This window comes from Rhinoderma darwinii (assembly GCF_050947455.1).
Source record: "Rhinoderma darwinii isolate aRhiDar2 chromosome 5 unlocalized genomic scaffold, aRhiDar2.hap1 SUPER_5_unloc_17, whole genome shotgun sequence".
Taxonomy (NCBI): domain Eukaryota; kingdom Metazoa; phylum Chordata; class Amphibia; order Anura; family Rhinodermatidae; genus Rhinoderma; species Rhinoderma darwinii.
In genome coordinates this window covers 418,135-435,029 of record NW_027461773.1, presented here as the reverse complement: position 1 = coordinate 435,029, position 16,895 = coordinate 418,135, and the positions used below count along the sequence as shown (strand labels likewise).

General features: G+C 47.9%; 10 non-coding genes and 1 pseudogene across 10 annotated transcripts; all 11 read left to right on the top strand.

Annotated features, from left to right (window-relative positions):
- The first annotated feature begins 610 nt into the window (after window positions 1-610).
- LOC142686309 (U2 spliceosomal RNA) lies at window positions 611-801 on the top strand. The gene has a single exon (XR_012855669.1). It is a non-coding gene; the product is annotated as a U2 spliceosomal RNA (small nuclear RNA).
- Window positions 802-2,093: 1,292 nt separating this feature from the next.
- LOC142686308 (U2 spliceosomal RNA) lies at window positions 2,094-2,284 on the top strand. Its single transcript, XR_012855668.1, has one exon. It is a non-coding gene; the product is annotated as a U2 spliceosomal RNA (small nuclear RNA).
- A 1,304-nt stretch (window positions 2,285-3,588) lies between these two features.
- LOC142686169 (U2 spliceosomal RNA) lies at window positions 3,589-3,779 on the top strand. Its single transcript, XR_012855542.1, has one exon. It is a non-coding gene; the product is annotated as a U2 spliceosomal RNA (small nuclear RNA).
- A 1,308-nt stretch (window positions 3,780-5,087) lies between these two features.
- On the top strand, window positions 5,088-5,263 carry LOC142686462 (U2 spliceosomal RNA; annotated as a pseudogene).
- Window positions 5,264-6,567: 1,304 nt separating this feature from the next.
- On the top strand, window positions 6,568-6,758 carry LOC142686307 (U2 spliceosomal RNA). The gene has a single exon (XR_012855667.1). It is a non-coding gene; the product is annotated as a U2 spliceosomal RNA (small nuclear RNA).
- A 1,300-nt stretch (window positions 6,759-8,058) lies between these two features.
- On the top strand, window positions 8,059-8,249 carry LOC142686306 (U2 spliceosomal RNA). Its single transcript, XR_012855666.1, has one exon. It is a non-coding gene; the product is annotated as a U2 spliceosomal RNA (small nuclear RNA).
- Window positions 8,250-9,545: 1,296 nt separating this feature from the next.
- On the top strand, window positions 9,546-9,736 carry LOC142686305 (U2 spliceosomal RNA). The gene has a single exon (XR_012855665.1). It is a non-coding gene; the product is annotated as a U2 spliceosomal RNA (small nuclear RNA).
- A 1,288-nt stretch (window positions 9,737-11,024) lies between these two features.
- LOC142686304 (U2 spliceosomal RNA) lies at window positions 11,025-11,215 on the top strand. The gene has a single exon (XR_012855664.1). It is a non-coding gene; the product is annotated as a U2 spliceosomal RNA (small nuclear RNA).
- Window positions 11,216-12,495: 1,280 nt separating this feature from the next.
- Window positions 12,496-12,686, top strand: LOC142686303 (U2 spliceosomal RNA). Its single transcript, XR_012855663.1, has one exon. It is a non-coding gene; the product is annotated as a U2 spliceosomal RNA (small nuclear RNA).
- A 1,296-nt stretch (window positions 12,687-13,982) lies between these two features.
- On the top strand, window positions 13,983-14,173 carry LOC142686302 (U2 spliceosomal RNA). The gene has a single exon (XR_012855662.1). It is a non-coding gene; the product is annotated as a U2 spliceosomal RNA (small nuclear RNA).
- Window positions 14,174-15,455: 1,282 nt separating this feature from the next.
- Window positions 15,456-15,646, top strand: LOC142686301 (U2 spliceosomal RNA). The gene has a single exon (XR_012855661.1). It is a non-coding gene; the product is annotated as a U2 spliceosomal RNA (small nuclear RNA).
- The last annotated feature ends 1,249 nt before the right edge of the window (window positions 15,647-16,895 follow it).

Genomic DNA, 16,895 nt, shown 5'->3' with positions numbered 1-16,895 from the left:
TCCCTCTTGTGGCCTCCTGGAGGCAACTAGCTGTGCAAAAAAAAAGACAGCCTGGCGGCCGGCTGTTGCAGTGTTGCCCTCTCAGGCAACACTGAGTGACTGACTGAGCCTCACCGTCTTATATAAAGTTCAGACGGAACTTTGCACGTGTCATAGTGGAGCCCTCAGGATTCCAGAGCCAGCTTTCTGACATCATAATGGGGCCTCAGAGATAAAAGCCTGGGCCCAGGCAGTGTTGGTCAGTGCTGCTCAGCAGGCAGCACTGGACTGGACTGGATTACAGCTGATACAAGGTGTGAAGGAACAAGGGGTGGCTGTGGGCATGCACTTGCTGCCGCTGCCAGTGTTTATCTGCATGGCAGCAGGGCATTTGGGCGTTGCCAGGAAGGCGTTTTTATGTAGATTCCTCCTCTTTCAGCACTGCATTGTGGTGCAAGCAAAAGAAGCAAATCCTGTCTGGCTTCCTCTCCGGCCTTTATTCACCTCCCGTGTAGCTGTGAGTGTGTGAGCCTGCAGGGCCCCATGGAATTGCCTAGAAGTAGGCTGAATCGCTGCAAGGGCTGAACAGCAGTATCGGGCAGGCTCGGGCAACGCGCGGCCCGTTCGGGTTATCGCTTCTCGGCCTTTTGGCTAAGATCAAGTGTAGTATCTGTTCTTATCAGTTTAATATCTGATACGTCCCCTATCTGGGGACCATATATTAAATGGATTTTTAGAACAGGGAGATGGAAATAGAGCTTGCTCTGTCCACTCCACGCATTGACCTGGTATTGCAGTATTTCCAGGACCGGTGCACCCTTTCCTTATGTGTTGACTAAAAGCAGATTCCAAAAGTGTTTTTTGTCTTTGCTATTGTTTCTGTCTTTCTGAAGGGATCTCCCCTTTTAATCCCATTATTTCAACACCTGTTGGACAATGCATGAGTGATAATGAGCTCATTGATTAAATGCAATTAATGAATAGATTGCCACCTCTTGTTGTGTGTCGTCTGTGTTTCTGTGTTTCCGGCATTTCACATTGGAACACCTCATTCACCTTCCTTGTCTTCTCTCCGCCCTCCCTTTTAGGTAAGTTAAAGAGCTGCACCTGAGCCAGCCACTGATTGATTGATTGATTGATTGATTGATTGATTGATTGATTGATTGATTGATTGATGCAGCACAACAGTCAAATAGTGGAGTGGAGTAGGGGAACAGCAAACAGCCAATAAAGCAGCCCGCCCGCTCGCCTGCCCGCCACAATGGACCTACCTGTGTACACTAGATGGATGTGATGGAATGTACTGTCGTCCCTACATTTCAAGAAGAAGTAAGAATTGCAGTTGCAACAAAGCCTTGCTTGCCTACAAAGAGAGCAGCAATTTGGATTTGTTACTATGTTACCTAGAAGAATAACAAACTGTGCAAGGATGGAGGTTGTAGGAGCAAGGAGAAGTTGTCTGTAAAGTTGGTGGATGCCTATTTTCCATTTTGCAGTCCCTTGTCTCCCTCTTGTGGCCTCCTGGAGGCAACTAGCTGTGCAAAAAAAAGACAGCCTGGCGGCCGGCTGTTGCAGTGTTGCCCTCTCAGGCAACACTGAGTGACTGACTGAGCCTCACCGTCTTATATAAAGTTCAGACGGAACTTTGCACGTGTCATAGTGGAGCCCTCAGGATTCCAGAGCCAGCTTTCTGACATCATAATGGGGCCTCAGAGATAAAAGCCTGGGCCCAGGCAGTGTTGGTCAGTGCTGCTCAGCAGGCAGCACTGGACTGGACTGGATTACAGCTGATACAAGGTGTGAAGGAACAAGGGGTGGCTGTGGGCATGCACTTGCTGCCGCTGCCAGTGTTTATCTGCATGGCAGCAGGGCATTTGGGCGTTGCCAGGAAGGCGTTTTTATGTAGATTCCTCCTCTTTCAGCACTGCATTGTGGTGCAAGCAAAAGAAGCAAATCCTGTCTGGCTTCCTCTCCGGCCTTTATTCACCTCCCGTGTAGCTGTGAGTGTGTGAGCCTGCAGGGCCCCATGGAATTGCCTAGAAGTAGGCTTAATCGCTGCAAGGGCTGAACAGCAGTATCGGGCAGGCTCGGGCAACGCGCGGCCCGTTCGGGTTATCGCTTCTCGGCCTTTTGGCTAAGATCAAGTGTAGTATCTGTTCTTATCAGTTTAATATCTGATACGTCCCCTATCTGGGGACCATATATTAAATGGATTTTTAGAACAGGGAGATGGAAATAGAGCTTGCTCTGTCCACTCCACGCATTGACCTGGTATTGCAGTATTTCCAGGACCGGTGCACCCTTTCCTTATGTGTTGACTAAAAGCAGATTCCAAAAGTGTTTTTTGTCTTTGCTATTGTTTCTGTCTTTCTGAAGGGATCTCCCCTTTTAATCCCATTATTTCAACACCTGTTGGACAATGCATGAGTGATAATGAGCTCATTGATTAAATGCAATTAATGAATAGATTGCCACCTCTTGTTGTGTGTCGTCTGTGTTTCTGTGTTTCCGGCATTTCACATTGGAACACCTCATTCACCTTCCTTGTCTTCTCTCCGCCCTCCCTTTTAGGTAAGTTAAAGAGCTGCACCTGAGCCAGCCACTGATTGATTGATTGATTGATTGATTGATTGATTGATTGATTGATTGATTGATTGATTGATTGATTGATGCAGCACAACAGTCAAATAGTGGAGTGGAGTAGGGGAACAGCAAACAGCCAATAAAGCAGCCCGCCCGCTCGCCTGCCCGCCACAATGGACCTACCTGTGTACACTAGATGGATGTGATGGAATGTACTGTCGTCCCTACATTTCAAGAAGAAGTAAGAATTGCAGTTGCAACAAAGCCTTGCTTGCCTACAAAGAGAGCAGCAATTTGGATTTGTTACTATGTTACCTAGAAGAATAACAAACTGTGCAAGGATGGAGGTTGTAGGAGCAAGGAGAAGTTGTCTGTAAAGTTGGTGGATGCCTATTTTCCATTTTGCAGTCCCTTGTCTCCCTCTTGTGGCCTCCTGGAGGCAACTAGCTGTGCAAAAAAAAGACAGCCTGGCGGCCGGCTGTTGCAGTGTTGCCCTCTCAGGCAACACTGAGTGACTGACTGAGCCTCACCGTCTTATATAAAGTTCAGACGGAACTTTGCACGTGTCATAGTGGAGCCCTCAGGATTCCAGAGCCAGCTTTCTGACATCATAATGGGGCCTCAGAGATAAAAGCCTGGGCCCAGGCAGTGTTGGTCAGTGCTGCTCAGCAGGCAGCACTGGACTGGACTGGATTACAGCTGATACAAGGTGTGAAGGAACAAGGGGTGGCTGTGGGCATGCACTTGCTGCCGCTGCCAGTGTTTATCTGCATGGCAGCAGGGCATTTGGGCGTTGCCAGGAAGGCGTTTTTATGTAGATTCCTCCTCTTTCAGCACTGCATTGTGGTGCAAGCAAAAGAAGCAAATCCTGTCTGGCTTCCTCTCCGGCCTTTATTCACCTCCCGTGTAGCTGTGAGTGTGTGAGCCTGCAGGGCCCCATGGAATTGCCTAGAAGTAGGCTTAATCGCTGCAAGGGCTGAACAGCAGTATCGGGCAGGCTCGGGCAACGCGCGGCCCGTTCGGGTTATCGCTTCTCGGCCTTTTGGCTAAGATCAAGTGTAGTATCTGTTCTTATCAGTTTAATATCTGATACGTCCCCTATCTGGGGACCATATATTAAATGGATTTTTAGAACAGGGAGATGGAAATAGAGCTTGCTCTGTCCACTCCACGCATTGACCTGGTATTGCAGTATTTCCAGGACCAGTGCACCCTTTCCTTATGTGTTGACTAAAAGCAGATTCCAAAAGTGTTTTTTGTCTTTGCTATTGTTTCTGTCTTTCTGAAGGGATCTCCCCTTTTAATCCCATTATTTCAACACCTGTTGGACAATGCATGAGTGATAATGAGCTCATTGATTAAATGCAATTAATGAATAGATTGCCACCTCTTGTTGTGTGTCGTCTGTGTTTCTGTGTTTCCGGCATTTCACATTGGAACACCTCATTCACCTTCCTTGTCTTCTCTCCGCCCTCCCTTTTAGGTAAGTTAAAGAGCTGCACCTGAGCCAGCCACTGATTGATTGATTGATTGATTGATTGATTGATTGATTGATTGATTGATTGATTGATTGATTGATTGATTGATGCAGCACAACAGTCAAATAGTGGAGTGGAGTAGGGGAACAGCAAACAGCCAATAAAGCAGCCCGCCCGCTCGCCTGCCCGCCACAATGGACCTACCTGTGTACACTAGATGGATGTGATGGAATGTACTGTCGTCCCTACATTTCAAGAAGAAGTAAGAATTGCAGTTGCAACAAAGCCTTGCTTGCCTACAAAGAGAGCAGCAATTTGGATTTGTTACTATGTTACCTAGAAGAATAACAAACTGTGCAAGGATGGAGGTTGTAGGAGCAAGGAGAACTTGTCTGTAAAGTTGGTGGATGCCTATTTTCCATTTTGCAGTCCCTTGTCTCCCTCTTGTGGCCTCCTGGAGGCAACTAGCTGTGCAAAAAAAAGACAGCCTGGCGGCCGGCTGTTGCAGTGTTGCCCTCTCAGGCAACACTGAGTGACTGACTGAGCCTCACCGTCTTATATAAAGTTCAGACGGAACTTTGCACGTGTCATAGTGGAGCCCTCAGGATTCCAGAGCCAGCTTTCTGACATCATAATGGGGCCTCAGAGATAAAAGCCTGGGCCCAGGCAGTGTTGGTCAGTGCTGCTCAGCAGGCAGCACTGGACTGGACTGGATTACAGCTGATACAAGGTGTGAAGGAACAAGGGGTGGCTGTGGGCATGCACTTGCTGCCGCTGCCAGTGTTTATCTGCATGGCAGCAGGGCATTTGGGCGTTGCCAGGAAGGCGTTTTTATGTAGATTCCTCCTCTTTCAGCACTGCATTGTGGTGCAAGCAAAAGAAGCAAATCCTGTCTGGCTTCCTCTCCGGCCTTTATTCACCTCCCGTGTAGCTGTGAGTGTGTGAGCCTGCAGGGCCCCATGGAATTGCCTAGAAGTAGGCTGAATCGCTGCAAGGGCTGAACAGCAGTATCGGGCAGGCTCGGGCAACGCGCGGCCCGTTCGGGTTATCGCTTCTCGGCCTTTTGGCTAAGATCAAGTGTAGTATCTGTTCTTATCAGTTTAATATCTGATACGTCCCCTATCTGGGGACCATATATTAAATGGAGATGGAAATAGAGCTTGCTCTGTCCACTCCACGCATTGACCTGGTATTGCAGTATTTCCAGGACCGGTGCACCCTTTCCTTATGTGTTGACTAAAAGCAGATTCCAAAAGTGTTTTTTGTCTTTGCTATTGTTTCTGTCTTTCTGAAGGGATCTCCCCTTTTAATCCCATTATTTCAACACCTGTTGGACAATGCATGAGTGATAATGAGCTCATTGATTAAATGCAATTAATGAATAGATTGCCACCTCTTGTTGTGTGTCGTCTGTGTTTCTGTGTTTCCGGCATTTCACATTGGAACACCTCATTCACCTTCCTTGTCTTCTCTCCGCCCTCCCTTTTAGGTAAGTTAAAGAGCTGCACCTGAGCCAGCCACTGATTGATTGATTGATTGATTGATTGATTGATTGATTGATTGATTGATTGATTGATTGATTGATTGATGCAGCACAACAGTCAAATAGTGGAGTGGAGTAGGGGAACAGCAAACAGCCAATAAAGCAGCCCGCCCGCTCGCCTGCCCGCCACAATGGACCTACCTGTGTACACTAGATGGATGTGATGGAATGTACTGTCGTCCCTACATTTCAAGAAGAAGTAAGAATTGCAGTTGCAACAAAGCCTTGCTTGCCTACAAAGAGAGCAGCAATTTGGATTTGTTACTATGTTACCTAGAAGAATAACAAACTGTGCAAGGATGGAGGTTGTAGGAGCAAGGAGAAGTTGTCTGTAAAGTTGGTGGATGCCTATTTTCCATTTTGCAGTCCCTTGTCTCCCTCTTGTGGCCTCCTGGAGGCAACTAGCTGTGCAAAAAAAAGACAGCCTGGCGGCCGGCTGTTGCAGTGTTGCCCTCTCAGGCAACACTGAGTGACTGACTGAGCCTCACCGTCTTATATAAAGTTCAGACGGAACTTTGCACGTGTCATAGTGGAGCCCTCAGGATTCCAGAGCCAGCTTTCTGACATCATAATGGGGCCTCAGAGATAAAAGCCTGGGCCCAGGCAGTGTTGGTCAGTGCTGCTCAGCAGGCAGCACTGGACTGGACTGGATTACAGCTGATACAAGGTGTGAAGGAACAAGGGGTGGCTGTGGGCATGCACTTGCTGCCGCTGCCAGTGTTTATCTGCATGGCAGCAGGGCATTTGGGCGTTGCCAGGAAGGCGTTTTTATGTAGATTCCTCCTCTTTCAGCACTGCATTGTGGTGCAAGCAAAAGAAGCAAATCCTGTCTGGCTTCCTCTCCGGCCTTTATTCACCTCCCGTGTAGCTGTGAGTGTGTGAGCCTGCAGGGCCCCATGGAATTGCCTAGAAGTAGGCTGAATCGCTGCAAGGGCTGAACAGCAGTATCGGGCAGGCTCGGGCAACGCGCGGCCCGTTCGGGTTATCGCTTCTCGGCCTTTTGGCTAAGATCAAGTGTAGTATCTGTTCTTATCAGTTTAATATCTGATACGTCCCCTATCTGGGGACCATATATTAAATGGATTTTTAGAACAGGGAGATGGAAATAGAGCTTGCTCTGTCCACTCCACGCATTGACCTGGTATTGCAGTATTTCCAGGACCGGTGCACCCTTTCCTTATGTGTTGACTAAAAGCAGATTCCAAAAGTGTTTTTTGTCTTTGCTATTGTTTCTGTCTTTCTGAAGGGATCTCCCCTTTTAATCCCATTATTTCAACACCTGTTGGACAATGCATGAGTGATAATGAGCTCATTGATTAAATGCAATTAATGAATAGATTGCCACCTCTTGTTGTGTGTCGTCTGTGTTTCTGTGTTTCCGGCATTTCACATTGGAACACCTCATTCACCTTCCTTGTCTTCTCTCCGCCCTCCCTTTTAGGTAAGTTAAAGAGCTGCACCTGAGCCAGCCACTGATTGATTGATTGATTGATTGATTGATTGATTGATTGATTGATTGATTGATTGATTGATTGATGCAGCACAACAGTCAAATAGTGGAGTGGAGTAGGGGAACAGCAAACAGCCAATAAAGCAGCCCGCCCGCTCGCCTGCCCGCCACAATGGACCTACCTGTGTACACTAGATGGATGTGATGGAATGTACTGTCGTCCCTACATTTCAAGAAGAAGTAAGAATTGCAGTTGCAACAAAGCCTTGCTTGCCTACAAAGAGAGCAGCAATTTGGATTTGTTACTATGTTACCTAGAAGAATAACAAACTGTGCAAGGATGGAGGTTGTAGGAGCAAGGAGAAGTTGTCTGTAAAGTTGGTGGATGCCTATTTTCCATTTTGCAGTCCCTTGTCTCCCTCTTGTGGCCTCCTGGAGGCAACTAGCTGTGCAAAAAAAAGACAGCCTGGCGGCCGGCTGTTGCAGTGTTGCCCTCTCAGGCAACACTGAGTGACTGACTGAGCCTCACCGTCTTATATAAAGTTCAGACGGAACTTTGCACGTGTCATAGTGGAGCCCTCAGGATTCCAGAGCCAGCTTTCTGACATCATAATGGGGCCTCAGAGATAAAAGCCTGGGCCCAGGCAGTGTTGGTCAGTGCTGCTCAGCAGGCAGCACTGGACTGGACTGGATTACAGCTGATACAAGGTGTGAAGGAACAAGGGGTGGCTGTGGGCATGCACTTGCTGCCGCTGCCAGTGTTTATCTGCATGGCAGCAGGGCATTTGGGCGTTGCCAGGAAGGCGTTTTTATGTAGATTCCTCCTCTTTCAGCACTGCATTGTGGTGCAAGCAAAAGAAGCAAATCCTGTCTGGCTTCCTCTCCGGCCTTTATTCACCTCCCGTGTAGCTGTGAGTGTGTGAGCCTGCAGGGCCCCATGGAATTGCCTAGAAGTAGGCTGAATCGCTGCAAGGGCTGAACAGCAGTATCGGGCAGGCTCGGGCAACGCGCGGCCCGTTCGGGTTATCGCTTCTCGGCCTTTTGGCTAAGATCAAGTGTAGTATCTGTTCTTATCAGTTTAATATCTGATACGTCCCCTATCTGGGGACCATATATTAAATGGATTTTTAGAACAGGGAGATGGAAATAGAGCTTGCTCTGTCCACTCCACGCATTGACCTGGTATTGCAGTATTTCCAGGACCGGTGCACCCTTTCCTTATGTGTTGACTAAAAGCAGATTCCAAAAGTGTTTTTTGTCTTTGCTATTGTTTCTGTCTTTCTGAAGGGATCTCCCCTTTTAATCCCATTATTTCAACACCTGTTGGACAATGCATGAGTGATAATGAGCTCATTGATTAAATGCAATTAATGAATAGATTGCCACCTCTTGTTGTGTGTCGTCTGTGTTTCTGTGTTTCCGGCATTTCACATTGGAACACCTCATTCACCTTCCTTGTCTTCTCTCCGCCCTCCCTTTTAGGTAAGTTAAAGAGCTGCACCTGAGCCAGCCACTGATTGATTGATTGATTGATTGATTGATTGATTGATTGATTGATTGATTGATTGATTGATGCAGCACAACAGTCAAATAGTGGAGTGGAGTAGGGGAACAGCAAACAGCCAATAAAGCAGCCCGCCCGCTCGCCTGCCCGCCACAATGGACCTACCTGTGTACACTAGATGGATGTGATGGAATGTACTGTCGTCCCTACATTTCAAGAAGAAGTAAGAATTGCAGTTGCAACAAAGCCTTGCTTGCCTACAAAGAGAGCAGCAATTTGGATTTGTTACTATGTTACCTAGAAGAATAACAAACTGTGCAAGGATGGAGGTTGTAGGAGCAAGGAGAAGTTGTCTGTAAAGTTGGTGGATGCCTATTTTCCATTTTGCAGTCCCTTGTCTCCCTCTTGTGGCCTCCTGGAGGCAACTAGCTGTGCAAAAAAAAGACAGCCTGGCGGCCGGCTGTTGCAGTGTTGCCCTCTCAGGCAACACTGAGTGACTGACTGAGCCTCACCGTCTTATATAAAGTTCAGACGGAACTTTGCACGTGTCATAGTGGAGCCCTCAGGATTCCAGAGCCAGCTTTCTGACATCATAATGGGGCCTCAGAGATAAAAGCCTGGGCCCAGGCAGTGTTGGTCAGTGCTGCTCAGCAGGCAGCACTGGACTGGACTGGATTAAAGCTGATACAAGGTGTGAAGGAACAAGGGGTGGCTGTGGGCATGCACTTGCTGCCGCTGCCAGTGTTTATCTGCATGGCAGCAGGGCATTTGGGCGTTGCCAGGAAGGCGTTTTTATGTAGATTCCTCCTCTTTCAGCACTGCATTGTGGTGCAAGCAAAAGAAGCAAATCCTGTCTGGCTTCCTCTCCGGCCTTTATTCACCTCCCGTGTAGCTGTGAGTGTGTGAGCCTGCAGGGCCCCATGGAATTGCCTAGAAGTAGGCTGAATCGCTGCAAGGGCTGAACAGCAGTATCGGGCAGGCTCGGGCAACGCGCGGCCCGTTCGGGTTATCGCTTCTCGGCCTTTTGGCTAAGATCAAGTGTAGTATCTGTTCTTATCAGTTTAATATCTGATACGTCCCCTATCTGGGGACCATATATTAAATGGATTTTTAGAACAGGGAGATGGAAATAGAGCTTGCTCTGTCCACTCCACGCATTGACCTGGTATTGCAGTATTTCCAGGACCGGTGCACCCTTTCCTTATGTGTTGACTAAAAGCAGATTCCAAAAGTGTTTTTTGTCTTTGCTATTGTTTCTGTCTTTCTGAAGGGATCTCCCCTTTTAATCCCATTATTTCAACACCTGTTGGACAATGCATGAGTGATAATGAGCTCATTGATTAAATGCAATTAATGAATAGATTGCCACCTCTTGTTGTGTGTCGTCTGTGTTTCTGTGTTTCCGGCATTTCACATTGGAACACCTCATTCACCTTCCTTGTCTTCTCTCCGCCCTCCCTTTTAGGTAAGTTAAAGAGCTGCACCTGAGCCAGCCACTGATTGATTGATTGATTGATTGATTGATTGATTGATTGATTGATTGATTGATGCAGCACAACAGTCAAATAGTGGAGTGGAGTAGGGGAACAGCAAACAGCCAATAAAGCAGCCCGCCCGCTCGCCTGCCCGCCACAATGGACCTACCTGTGTACACTAGATGGATGTGATGGAATGTACTGTCGTCCCTACATTTCAAGAAGAAGTAAGAATTGCAGTTGCAACAAAGCCTTGCTTGCCTACAAAGAGAGCAGCAATTTGGATTTGTTACTATGTTACCTAGAAGAATAACAAACTGTGCAAGGATGGAGGTTGTAGGAGCAAGGAGAAGTTGTCTGTAAAGTTGGTGGATGCCTATTTTCCATTTTGCAGTCCCTTGTCTCCCTCTTGTGGCCTCCTGGAGGCAACTAGCTGTGCAAAAAAAAGACAGCCTGGCGGCCGGCTGTTGCAGTGTTGCCCTCTCAGGCAACACTGAGTGACTGACTGAGCCTCACCGTCTTATATAAAGTTCAGACGGAACTTTGCACGTGTCATAGTGGAGCCCTCAGGATTCCAGAGCCAGCTTTCTGACATCATAATGGGGCCTCAGAGATAAAAGCCTGGGCCCAGGCAGTGTTGGTCAGTGCTGCTCAGCAGGCAGCACTGGACTGGACTGGATTACAGCTGATACAAGGTGTGAAGGAACAAGGGGTGGCTGTGGGCATGCACTTGCTGCCGCTGCCAGTGTTTATCTGCATGGCAGCAGGGCATTTGGGCGTTGCCAGGAAGGCGTTTTTATGTAGATTCCTCCTCTTTCAGCACTGCATTGTGGTGCAAGCAAAAGAAGCAAATCCTGTCTGGCTTCCTCTCCGGCCTTTATTCACCTCCCGTGTAGCTGTGAGTGTGTGAGCCTGCAGGGCCCCATGGAATTGCCTAGAAGTAGGCTGAATCGCTGCAAGGGCTGAACAGCAGTATCGGGCAGGCTCGGGCAACGCGCGGCCCGTTCGGGTTATCGCTTCTCGGCCTTTTGGCTAAGATCAAGTGTAGTATCTGTTCTTATCAGTTTAATATCTGATACGTCCCCTATCTGGGGACCATATATTAAATGGATTTTTAGAACAGGGAGATGGAAATAGAGCTTGCTCTGTCCACTCCACGCATTGACCTGGTATTGCAGTATTTCCAGGACCGGTGCACCCTTTCCTTATGTGTTGACTAAAAGCAGATTCCAAAAGTGTTTTTTGTCTTTGCTATTGTTTCTGTCTTTCTGAAGGGATCTCCCCTTTTAATCCCATTATTTCAACACCTGTTGGACAATGCATGAGTGATAATGAGCTCATTGATTAAATGCAATTAATGAATAGATTGCCACCTCTTGTTGTGTGTCGTCTGTGTTTCTGTGTTTCCGGCATTTCACATTGGAACACCTCATTCACCTTCCTTGTCTTCTCTCCGCCCTCCCTTTTAGGTAAGTTAAAGAGCTGCACCTGAGCCAGCCACTGATTGATTGATTGATTGATTGATTGATTGATTGATTGATTGATGCAGCACAACAGTCAAATAGTGGAGTGGAGTAGGGGAACAGCAAACAGCCAATAAAGCAGCCCGCCCGCTCGCCTGCCCGCCACAATGGACCTACCTGTGTACACTAGATGGATGTGATGGAATGTACTGTCGTCCCTACATTTCAAGAAGAAGTAAGAATTGCAGTTGCAACAAAGCCTTGCTTGCCTACAAAGAGAGCAGCAATTTGGATTTGTTACTATGTTACCTAGAAGAATAACAAACTGTGCAAGGATGGAGGTTGTAGGAGCAAGGAGAAGTTGTCTGTAAAGTTGGTGGATGCCTATTTTCCATTTTGCAGTCCCTTGTCTCCCTCTTGTGGCCTCCTGGAGGCAACTAGCTGTGCAAAAAAAAGACAGCCTGGCGGCCGGCTGTTGCAGTGTTGCCCTCTCAGGCAACACTGAGTGACTGACTGAGCCTCACCGTCTTATATAAAGTTCAGACGGAACTTTGCACGTGTCATAGTGGAGCCCTCAGGATTCCAGAGCCAGCTTTCTGACATCATAATGGGGCCTCAGAGATAAAAGCCTGGGCCCAGGCAGTGTTGGTCAGTGCTGCTCAGCAGGCAGCACTGGACTGGACTGGATTACAGCTGATACAAGGTGTGAAGGAACAAGGGGTGGCTGTGGGCATGCACTTGCTGCCGCTGCCAGTGTTTATCTGCATGGCAGCAGGGCATTTGGGCGTTGCCAGGAAGGCGTTTTTATGTAGATTCCTCCTCTTTCAGCACTGCATTGTGGTGCAAGCAAAAGAAGCAAATCCTGTCTGGCTTCCTCTCCGGCCTTTATTCACCTCCCGTGTAGCTGTGAGTGTGTGAGCCTGCAGGGCCCCATGGAATTGCCTAGAAGTAGGCTGAATCGCTGCAAGGGCTGAACAGCAGTATCGGGCAGGCTCGGGCAACGCGCGGCCCGTTCGGGTTATCGCTTCTCGGCCTTTTGGCTAAGATCAAGTGTAGTATCTGTTCTTATCAGTTTAATATCTGATACGTCCCCTATCTGGGGACCATATATTAAATGGATTTTTAGAACAGGGAGATGGAAATAGAGCTTGCTCTGTCCACTCCACGCATTGACCTGGTATTGCAGTATTTCCAGGACCGGTGCACCCTTTCCTTATGTGTTGACTAAAAGCAGATTCCAAAAGTGTTTTTTGTCTTTGCTATTGTTTCTGTCTTTCTGAAGGGATCTCCCCTTTTAATCCCATTATTTCAACACCTGTTGGACAATGCATGAGTGATAATGAGCTCATTGATTAAATGCAATTAATGAATAGATTGCCACCTCTTGTTGTGTGTCGTCTGTGTTTCTGTGTTTCCGGCATTTCACATTGGAACACCTCATTCACCTTCCTTGTCTTCTCTCCGCCCTCCCTTTTAGGTAAGTTAAAGAGCTGCACCTGAGCCAGCCACTGATTGATTGATTGATTGATTGATTGATTGATTGATTGATTGATTGATTGATTGATTGATGCAGCACAACAGTCAAATAGTGGAGTGGAGTAGGGGAACAGCAAACAGCCAATAAAGCAGCCCGCCCGCTCGCCTGCCCGCCACAATGGACCTACCTGTGTACACTAGATGGATGTGATGGAATGTACTGTCGTCCCTACATTTCAAGAAGAAGTAAGAATTGCAGTTGCAACAAAGCCTTGCTTGCCTACAAAGAGAGCAGCAATTTGGATTTGTTACTATGTTACCTAGAAGAATAACAAACTGTGCAAGGATGGAGGTTGTAGGAGCAAGGAGAAGTTGTCTGTAAAGTTGGTGGATGCCTATTTTCCATTTTGCAGTCCCTTGTCTCCCTCTTGTGGCCTCCTGGAGGCAACTAGCTGTGCAAAAAAAAGACAGCCTGGCGGCCGGCTGTTGCAGTGTTGCCCTCTCAGGCAACACTGAGTGACTGACTGAGCCTCACCGTCTTATATAAAGTTCAGACGGAACTTTGCACGTGTCATAGTGGAGCCCTCAGGATTCCAGAGCCAGCTTTCTGACATCATAATGGGGCCTCAGAGATAAAAGCCTGGGCCCAGGCAGTGTTGGTCAGTGCTGCTCAGCAGGCAGCACTGGACTGGACTGGATTACAGCTGATACAAGGTGTGAAGGAACAAGGGGTGGCTGTGGGCATGCACTTGCTGCCGCTGCCAGTGTTTATCTGCATGGCAGCAGGGCATTTGGGCGTTGCCAGGAAGGCGTTTTTATGTAGATTCCTCCTCTTTCAGCACTGCATTGTGGTGCAAGCAAAAGAAGCAAATCCTGTCTGGCTTCCTCTCCGGCCTTTATTCACCTCCCGTGTAGCTGTGAGTGTGTGAGCCTGCAGGGCCCCATGGAATTGCCTAGAAGTAGGCTGAATCGCTGCAAGGGCTGAACAGCAGTATCGGGCAGACTCGGGCAACGCGCGGCCCGTTCGGGTTATCGCTTCTCGGCCTTTTGGCTAAGATCAAGTGTAGTATCTGTTCTTATCAGTTTAATATCTGATACGTCCCCTATCTGGGGACCATATATTAAATGGATTTTTAGAACAGGGAGATGGAAATAGAGCTTGCTCTGTCCACTCCACGCATTGACCTGGTATTGCAGTATTTCCAGGACCGGTGCACCCTTTCCTTATGTGTTGACTAAAAGCAGATTCCAAAAGTGTTTTTTGTCTTTGCTATTGTTTCTGTCTTTCTGAAGGGATCTCCCCTTTTAATCCCATTATTTCAACACCTGTTGGACAATGCATGAGTGATAATGAGCTCATTGATTAAATGCAATTAATGAATAGATTGCCACCTCTTGTTGTGTGTCGTCTGTGTTTCTGTGTTTCCGGCATTTCACATTGGAACACCTCATTCACCTTCCTTGTCTTCTCTCCGCCCTCCCTTTTAGGTAAGTTAAAGAGCTGCACCTGAGCCAGCCACTGATTGATTGATTGATTGATTGATTGATTGATTGATTGATTGATTGATGCAGCACAACAGTCAAATAGTGGAGTGGAGTAGGGGAACAGCAAACAGCCAATAAAGCAGCCCGCCCGCTCGCCTGCCCGCCACAATGGACCTACCTGTGTACACTAGATGATGTGATGGAATGTACTGTCGTCCCTACATTTCAAGAAGAAGTAAGAATTGCAGTTGCAACAAAGCCTTGCTTGCCTACAAAGAGAGCAGCAATTTGGATTTGTTACTATGTTACCTAGAAGAATAACAAACTGTGCAAGGATGGAGGTTGTAGGAGCAAGGAGAAGTTGTCTGTAAAGTTGGTGGATGCCTATTTTCCATTTTGCAGTCCCTTGTCTCCCTCTTGTGGCCTCCTGGAGGCAACTAGCTGTGCAAAAAAAAGACAGCCTGGCGGCCAGCTGTTGCAGTGTTGCCCTCTCAGGCAACACTGAGTGACTGACTGAGCCTCACCGTCTTATATAAAGTTCAGACGGAACTTTGCACGTGTCATAGTGGAGCCCTCAGGATTCCAGAGCCAGCTTTCTGACATCATAATGGGGCCTCAGAGATAAAAGCCTGGGCCCAGGCAGTGTTGGTCAGTGCTGCTCAGCAGGCAGCACTGGACTGGACTGGATTACAGCTGATACAAGGTGTGAAGGAACAAGGGGTGGCTGTGGGCATGCACTTGCTGCCGCTGCCAGTGTTTATCTGCATGGCAGCAGGGCATTTGGGCGTTGCCAGGAAGGCGTTTTTATGTAGATTCCTCCTCTTTCAGCACTGCATTGTGGTGCAAGCAAAAGAAGCAAATCCTGTCTGGCTTCCTCTCCGGCCTTATTCACCTCCCGTGTAGCTGTGAGTGTGTGAGCCTGCAGGGCCCCATGGAATTGCCTAGAAGTAGGCTGAATCGCTGCAAGGGCTGAACAGCAGTATCGGGCAGGCTCGGGCAACGCGCGGCCCGTTCGGGTTATCGCTTCTCGGCCTTTTGGCTAAGATCAAGTGTAGTATCTGTTCTTATCAGTTTAATATCTGATACGTCCCCTATCTGGGGACCATATATTAAATGGATTTTTAGAACAGGGAGATGGAAATAGAGCTTGCTCTGTCCACTCCACGCATTGACCTGGTATTGCAGTATTTCCAGGACCGGTGCACCCTTTCCTTATGTGTTGACTAAAAGCAGATTCCAAAAGTGTTTTTTGTCTTTGCTATTGTTTCTGTCTTTCTGAAGGGATCTCCCCTTTTAATCCCATTATTTCAACACCTGTTGGACAATGCATGAGTGATAATGAGCTCATTGATTAAATGCAATTAATGAATAGATTGCCACCTCTTGTTGTGTGTCGTCTGTGTTTCTGTGTTTCCGGCATTTCACATTGGAACACCTCATTCACCTTCCTTGTCTTCTCTCCGCCCTCCCTTTTAGGTAAGTTAAAGAGCTGCACCTGAGCCAGCCACTGATTGATTGATTGATTGATTGATTGATTGATTGATTGATTGATTGATTGATGCAGCACAACAGTCAAATAGTGGAGTGAGTAGGGGAACAGCAAACAGCCAATAAAGCAGCCCGCCCGCTCGCCTGCCCGCCACAATGGACCTACCTGTGTACACTAGATGGATGTGATGGAATGTACTGTCGTCCCTACATTTCAAGAAGAAGTAAGAATTGCAGTTGCAACAAAGCCTTGCTTGCCTACAAAGAGAGCAGCAATTTGGATTTGTTACTATGTTACCTAGAAGAATAACAAACTGTGCAAGGATGGAGGTTGTAGGAGCAAGGAGAAGTTGTCTGTAAAGTTGGTGGATGCCTATTTTCCATTTTGCAGTCCCTTGTCTCCCTCTTGTGGCCTCCTGGAGGCAACTAGCTGTGCAAAAAAAAGACAGCCTGGCGGCCGGCTGTTGCAGTGTTGCCCTCTCAGGCAACACTGAGTGACTGACTGAGCCTCACCGTCTTATATAAAGTTCAGACGGAACTTTGCACGTGTCATAGTGGAGCCCTCAGGATTCCAGAGCCAGCTTTCTGACATCATAATGGGGCCTCAGAGATAAAAGCCTGGGCCCAGGCAGTGTTGGTCAGTGCTGCTCAGCAGGCAGCACTGGACTGGACTGGATTACAGCTGATACAAGGTGTGAAGGAACAAGGGGTGGCTGTGGGCATGCACTTGCTGCCGCTGCCAGTGTTTATCTGCATGGCAGCAGGGCATTTGGGCGTTGCCAGGAAGGCGTTTTTATGTAGATTCCTCCTCTTTCAGCACTGCATTGTGGTGCAAGCAAAAGAAGCAAATCCTGTCTGGCTTCCTCTCCGGCCTTTATTCACCTCCCGTGTAGCTGTGAGTGTGTGAGCCTGCAGGGCCCCATGGAATTGCCTAGAAGTAGGCTGAATCGCTGCAAGGGCTGAACAGCAGT